Source organism: Chelonoidis abingdonii, chromosome 3 (assembly GCF_003597395.2).
Source record: "Chelonoidis abingdonii isolate Lonesome George chromosome 3, CheloAbing_2.0, whole genome shotgun sequence".
Lineage (NCBI taxonomy): Eukaryota > Metazoa > Chordata > Testudines > Testudinidae > Chelonoidis > Chelonoidis abingdonii.
In genome coordinates this window covers 174433348-174441391 of record NC_133771.1, presented here as the reverse complement: position 1 = coordinate 174441391, position 8044 = coordinate 174433348, and positions in this window count along the sequence as shown.

The following is an 8044-nucleotide window of genomic DNA, read 5'->3' as shown; positions in this document are numbered from 1 at the left end:
GAATTCTGAAGCATTTAAGTGACAGGCACAGGTTTTTCAACTTCAAGTGGAACATGAATTTAGAAGTTACGAAGATCTGCTACAAAACATTCCCCAGCCATAAATGGTTTCCATAATATTTGAAGAATTAAGTCTTTAGAGAGTTTATAAAAGGGGCTAATTTTAATAGGATTTTTTCAAGCATACTTTCTGTGTGTTTGAAACCAACATTTTTTTTCTTGCAAAGAGAGTGGGGTTGTAAAAGGCCTACTTTTATGGCTCTTGATAACACAATACATCGCTAAACATTCCTACAAAGTTCTTTGCTTCAGATAAAACTCATCTCTATAGGAGACTTGCATCTCATACCAGATGTGCTTTGGTCCTTTGTCCAAAATGACCCTTAGATTTAAAATCTGCCATTTGCAGTACATTTACAACTTGCAATTGGAAACTTCACTAAAACATTCTATAAAAAATATAAAACTTAACAACTAAAGTTTACGTACATATTTCAAAACATAACAATATAGAAAGTTAAGGCACGATAGAACTTATAAAGGCTGCATTTCAGAGTAAACACAGAGATATTATGGCGGTGGGGTGGTTATCTTCCTTTGACACTTTGGTAATTTGTCACTAGTTGACAGAAGGCAGATTTCTTTAACTTGAACATTTCATACAATTAAATAAGCAACTGATAACATAAGACTGTATTGTTATTTTTCTAAGCATCCTGTATAAATATTGAGTATATTTAAAATTCATAAAGGTGCAAGCAAGTTTGTAATGACCTAAAATTATAAGAATAAATTATAATAGTTTTACTGATAACTATTTTTGACTTAATATTGAGGTCTGTCTCCTACATATCACTGCCTGAAATAGTGTTAAGACCACTACTGGTAAAAGGTCTTTGGCCTGTGGGTCCCAAGACCCTCCTCTCTAGGCCAAAAACATGTATTGATTTTTTTAAATAAAATAAATATAAAGATTTACTTCGTGGGCTGGTGACCTGAAATGCAACTGCTTCTGAACAGGCAGATGTGGGCAGATGGAATAAAGGCATGCTACCAGGTAGATAAAAGTATTAACTTGTGGCCTTATTTTGATGTGGAACATGAAAAGGGAAGGAACTTTTTTTTTGTTTTCCTGGACAAAAATGTAATATCCTCTTTCATTGCCTTGGCAGGACCTTCTATCTCTGCTGGACCAAGGCAGCCACCTAGCCTCTTTGGGCAAGGACAATGAACCAATGGGAGAAAAGACAAAGGGTCAGGGACGACCTGCTGCAGGACATGCAGAGGGATTCTGACAACAAGTTGAACCAACAGCTGAAATTCCAGCAGCAAATGATGAAGCAGAAGAGGAAAAGGGAGGTAATGGACCGGGAGAGGGAGGAGAGGCTGGTGGCAGAGTAGTTTGAGCATGAGAGGGTGAGAATGGAGCAGGAGCTGACAGCAGCACAGGGAACTCGTTGACCAAGACTGGGAGCAGCAGAGGTAAATGTTTGAATGACTGTTCACTGTGATGGTCAGCAAGCAACAGACCCTAATACCTGCATCAACACCATCCCCAGAGAACCCTCCTCCACACTCTACATCCTGCAGCCAATGTAGCCACTGGACAATTGTGGGGGGCAGGGTAGGCAAAGGTAGATGAACTCCTGGAATGGAAGTGTGTATGATTAGATGTACCCTGTTCACTCTGTCCCCATCCACCCACAGTAGAGAACAGCTGCACTGGTGGTGGCAATTCCATTTCCAGTGGCATTGCACAGATTGGCATCACTGTTGGTTTTCATTGCACGTTGCACTTTTCACTTTTATTAACAATTGCATTCTCTAGTATTGGCAGCTGGAACACTTGTATTTGTTTTTAATGAAGCACTTGGTTGTACAATTCATTGAGGTCTTAGTACTTGGAAAACAAAGAGTAGGCAGGAAATTTAAACCAAATTCTCATAATAATAGCAAATAGATAAATTCAGATGCACACTACAACACTACAGCATCACATTGCTCCGTGCATTTCCCAGCAGAAAGCAAGGATATGTAGGTGTATAAAGCATCCTTTACTTCTCTGTATCTCTTGGACCCAGCCCCAGTGACCAGCTCTCCAGAACATATCACACCAGGTGGACAACTATCTTCACCTTCAGTGTTCACCCCACCTTTGTACTATTCTGAGCAGGAGTCCTCCGACTCCTGGATCTCTGTCCAGGGATCTCCTACCTTCCATAGAAGAGACTTATTCCCTGTTACCTACCCTCAAAGGGAAATTCCAAGGGAGCAACTATCATGAGCCCTGCCTCACTGGTATGACCAGCAGTGGATGCTCCATCTTCTACCTTATAGACCCCCTCAATGCCCTTCTTAAGACCCATAGACTCTCTATTACCATCAGTTCTGAACCACCGAAAGGCAGGCCTAGGTATCAAAGGACGAGACTACCTACTGTGACTGCTACCACCACACAGCTGTCCTCTTCATCCAACCATCAATTTGGATGGTTTGGTTGAGGGCTTGGAACATCCCCACCTCATGAATGCTCAGTTGCACTCACCTCCCTCCCTTTGGAGATGATTCTCCCATTTTCAACCTGCTTGGGAACAGATTACATCTACCAGATGAGTGTTGGAGGCCATAAAATCAGGTTACTCAATCTATTTCACCCCACCCCACCCTCTTTACCAAGACTGTTTATCTCATGAACAGTTACTGAGACAAGAAGTCATTCTTTTCTATGCATAGGAGCCATAGAAACAGTTGCATTCCAGCAGAGAGGGAAGGGATTCTCCGCCAAGTATTTTCTGGTACCCTAAAAAAACAGAGGATGGAGAGACCAATATTAGATCTCACACTGATAAACACCTTTGTGGAATCACAGAAATTGAGGGCGGTGACTCACAGATATTATTCCATAGTTAGATTCCAGGAACTGGTTCATGGCCCTCAACCTACAGGATATATATTTTCATGTCACAATTCTCTTCTCTCACAAAAGGTTCTTTGTTTTACAAGCAGTCAGGGTCACTTCCAGGATTGAGTGTTTCCCTTTGATCTCTCCTCTGTCCCAAGGGTATTCCTAAAGATCATAACAGGGATAGCTGCTTACCTACGGTGGCCAGGAATAATAGACTTCTCCTATTTTGATGACTAGCTGCTCAAGGGCCAGTCACACAATGACATTCTCTGCAGTACAGCCATATCCCTGTTCCACAGGCTAGGTCTCCAAGTCAACACTAAGTCAACTTTGGGCACAGTACAATAGATATTCTTTATAGGGCCTTCTCTGAACACCCTAACAGCTAGGGCTTACCTTCCCGCAGACATTAAAAGCCTAATTTTGAAGATTTAAATAACCCCACAGATGTTGACAAGAAATTGTCTCCAACTATTAAGACATATGGCAGTTTATAACCCAACATGGGCAGGTTATACCTCTGCTGCTTCCAGGGATGGGTCAAAAAGGTTTACACTCCAAACAAAGACAGTCTAAACAAGATATCCCTTAATGGGTTCTGGACTCACTCAATTGGTGGAAAGACCCACCTAAAGTGTGTGCAGAAGTTCCTTTCAACCAGCCTCCTCCAACACTCACCATAACTTCAGACGCATCCCTCGTGGGGTACGGAGCACGTGTAGGGGCACACATCATTCAGGGTAAATGATCTACCCAAGAGTCTCATCTTCACATCAACCTACTGGAATCCAGAGCAGTCAGGAATCCTTACATATACTTTCTCCCCTTCATCAGGAACCAATCCATAAAAGTCATGACAGACAATATAGCCTCCATGTTTTACACAAATCATCTGGGGAGCAGGGAAGAGTGATCCCTATCCCTCTGTGCTAAAGCAGTGAAACTGTATAGCCAATCACATCCTTATTTCAGACTTTTACCTTCCAGGCATTCCACACACCATCACCAACAATCTGAGTAGGCGCTTGTCCCAAGATTACAAATGGGACCTCAATTCTCAAACACATGTTTCTAATTTGAAGTTTTCCAGAAGTGGATATCTCTGTAATTCCCACTAACAGTAAGTGCTAGAAATTCTAGTGCTAGTCGAGATGGGGCCTGGGTCACCAGTCTCTAGGGGGCACATTTCTCACCTCTTGGAGAAAGAGTCTTTTTGATATGTTTCCACACAGAGTAAAGGTCATTCTAGTTGCTCCAATTTAGCCAAGACAAGTATGATATCCTTACCTGATTCGCCTTGCTGCTGATCCATTCTTCACCTGTTATCTCAGAACTCCAGTTGGATTTCCCCCCCCAATCTGGGTTTTTTCGACACAGAGCCTGGTCTCTCAATGATTCTCAGAATAGAGGTTTCCTGCTTATCAGAAGAATAACAGGTCCTATTAAACAGCAGAAAGGTTTCTATTAGAACTGTTTATCTTCAAAAAGGAAGAGATTTCACCACTGATGTGGCCAATTGCAGTTTTCACCAATTCATTCTCTCTGTGCTGTTCTTGATTACCTGTTGAAGTTAAAATGTCAGGTCTTCTAGGAGTTTGGTTAAAGTTCATTTGGCGGCTATCACACCCTTCCATTGAGGGAAGACTAAAAAAATTGGGTTTGTTTAATCTGAAGAAGAGAAGACTGAGTGGGGACATGAGAACAGTTTCAAGTACATAAAAGATTGTTACAAGGAGGAGAGAGAAAAAATGTTCTTCTTAACCTCTGAGGATAGGACAAGCAGCAATGGGCTTAAATTGGAGCAAGGGCGGTTTAGGTTGGACATTAGGAAAAACTTCCTAACTGTCACAGTAGTTAAGCACTGGAATAAATTGCCTAGGGATGTGGTGGAATCTCCATCACTGGGGCTTTTTAAGAGCAGGTTGGACAAACACCTGTCAGGGATTGTCTAGATAATACTTCTTCCTGCCTTGAGTGCAGGGGACTGGACTAGATGACCTCTCAAGTTCTATATTCCTATGATTCTATGATTCACGTGTGGAGAGATTTTCAGTATTTGCCTAACTCACAAAGACAAGGTTTATTAAAGGTTTTGATTAATATATAACCACAGTTAAAGCAGTCTATTCCTGTATGGGATCTAAACTTGGTCCTTAATTGCCTTATAGATTCATAGATTCTAATGCATGAAGAATTATAACCTGATTGATGTAGAAAAGTTTGGGTAAAAGATTAGGATGTGGTCATAAAAAAGACTTTTCCTTAAAGAAAACTGTAAAGTAATTTACCATTAACGTCTCCAGTTCCCCAACCTGTGGGCAGAAGTTATGGCCACCTAAAATACCATTCAATTAGTAAAAATATAGTTAGTTGGGTTTCTGATGACCACGTGGTAAACTGCCTGACAGACTTATGTGCAGTACTACGGAGGAGCCAGTGGATTACCAATGCCATAGGAAAAGGTAGGAGAGGTCCTGGACACCATATTTAGGCTGCTAGGTAAGAGATTAAAGTCCAGGATCTCAATGGTAGCTTTCTTTGAAATATTTCTAATTCCTCACGCAGGGCCAGTAAGACAGTCAGAACTGCAGGGCATCAATGTGTGGCTAAGATAATGGTGTGAGGGGGACGGTTTTAAGTATAATAAGAACTGGGGAACCTTTGGGAAAAGGAGGAGCCTATACAGAAAGAATGGGCCCCACCCAGACCAAAATGGAATCAGGCTGCTGACATTTAAAGTTAAAAAGATTGGAAAGATTTTTTTAAACTAAGGGCTAAGGGAAAGGCTACAGGTGTGGAGCAGCACAAGGTTTGGACAGAGACATCCCTTTAGGGATGAATTTATTAAAAGGGTGAACTCTATAGCCCAGTAAAGAGGAAGGAAAGAAATGGTAAAGTACAGGTAGCAGCTAGTGAGGAGCAGTCAAATGTAAAAAAGTCCCATTCAAATATAACACATGAAGACAAGCAGCTGAATATTGACAAAATGTACAAGTGCTTATATACAAATGCTAGAAGTCTAAATACCAAGATGGGTGAACTAGAGGCCTAGCATTAAATGAAGATATTGACATTATAGGCATCATGGAAACTTGGAGGAAGGAAGGTAATTACTGCAACTCAGTAATACTAGGATACAAAATATATAGGAATGACAAGGTATGTTGCACTGGTGGGGGAGTGGCACTATATGTGAAAGAAAGCATAGAGTCAAATAAAGTAAAAATCTTAAATGAATCAAACTGTACAATAGAATCTCTATGGATAGAAATTCCATACTTGAACAATAAGAGTATAGTAGTAGGAATAGGCTACCAACTACCTGACCAGGATTGTGACAGTTACTGTGAAATGCTCAGGCAGATTAGGGAAGCTGCAAAGGCAGAAAATACAATAATAATGGGGGAGATTTCAGAACATGAAACTGGGGCAGCCAATAGGCTAAGGATTTTTCATTAATCGGTGTCTTGGAGGAAGTATCCAATAACTGCGAGAATTGCTGTATAGTTCATATTCTTTAAGAAAGGGAAAATGTGATCTGGGAAACTCAGAGCCTTTTAGTTTGACCTCAATTGTATTATCCAAGGTCTTAAAACAAATTTTGAAAGGGAATAGTTTAAGGACATAGAGGTTGAACGGTCAATTGATGATAAAACGCAAACATGGTTTACAAAGCTAGATCATGGCAGACAACTGATTGCTTCTTTGAGAAGATAAAAGGATTTTTTTAACAAACGGAATGCAGTTAGATTTTTAGTCTAGCCTAACATTTCAGTAAGGCTTGATTTAGTGCCCCATGGGAAAAGATTAATTGCACTGGAACAGGTGTAGAAGCGCTACTAGGATGGATCTTGAAGAATGGGACACCTCTTTATAGAGGTCAACTCAAGAGCTTTGAAGCAGCAAAGAATCAGGGTGGCACCTTAGGTCAGGGACTAACGACGTTTGGAGATAGCTTTTGTGCGGTGAATACCATGTTCGTTAGGATGCCATGTAGTTGAATTTCCAGGGGCAGGTTATATATGCAGGCAAAGTACAAGGATATGAGGTCTTAGTTCAAGCAGGGAGGCTGAGGCCCTGGCTTCTAGCGAGTTGAGGTGTGAAAACAAGAGAAGAAAACCTGGTTTGCTAATTGGGCAAGCCATTCGAACAGTTTATATTGTTTAATCTGGGTAGGCTGGATTGGTGCTGTCCAAATTTGGAGAGTGAACGCCATCAGTGCAAGTTTCCTTCTTTGAAGATCTGTCTGGTATTTTTTTTGCGGACAGGATCGCCAACCTTAAGGTTGCTCATAGTGTTGTGCCAGTGGAGGTTGTAGATGGTTTCCTACAGGTTTTGACTATTCGGCCTTTCCATCAAACTTGATTACAGAACACTGTCTAAGTCATCATCTTCTACCACCAGAAAAAGAACACCTTCTAAACTCCTGGCCACAACTATAGCAGTACCTTCAGTTTCAATGTTCAAATTTGACACCATCAGCGTCAGGATGAAACAACAGACTGATGATGGCTTGCCCACTACAAAACCAGTTTCTCCTCCCCTTGTTTTCACACACCTCAACCTGCTTAGAAGAAGGGCTCAATCTCCCCTGATGAGACTAACCTCATTATCTCTAGCTTTGTTGCATATCTAGTCTATCTATTCTATCTTGCCCTGGATTTCCAACTACACATGCATCTGAACGAGTGGTATTCACCCACAAAACAGCTCATGCTCCAAAAGTCTGTTACGTCTATAAGTGCCACCGGTTCTTCCTGCTTTTAAGATCAGACTAACACGGCTCTACCCCGGTCATGAACTATCAAAGAGTTTGAGCTAGTTTAAGTTTGACATAAAAGAAGTCTCGCGGTCCGGGGAGATATGATTGCTCTTCATAAAGATATGCTCAGAGGGATAAAAATACAGGGCAAAAGGAGAGGATTAATTTTAAATTAAAGCACCAATGTGGACACAAGAACAAATAGATATAAATGGCCACAAACGTTAGGCTTGAATGTAGACCAGAGTGTTTCTAACCATGCAAAGAGTGAGTGAAGTTCTGAACACGCGTCAGAGAGGAAGCAGGTGGAAAAAAACCAAGTGCTTCAGAATGAGCTGGATAGTTTATAGCGGATGTATATGATGAGAATCTCTCCGT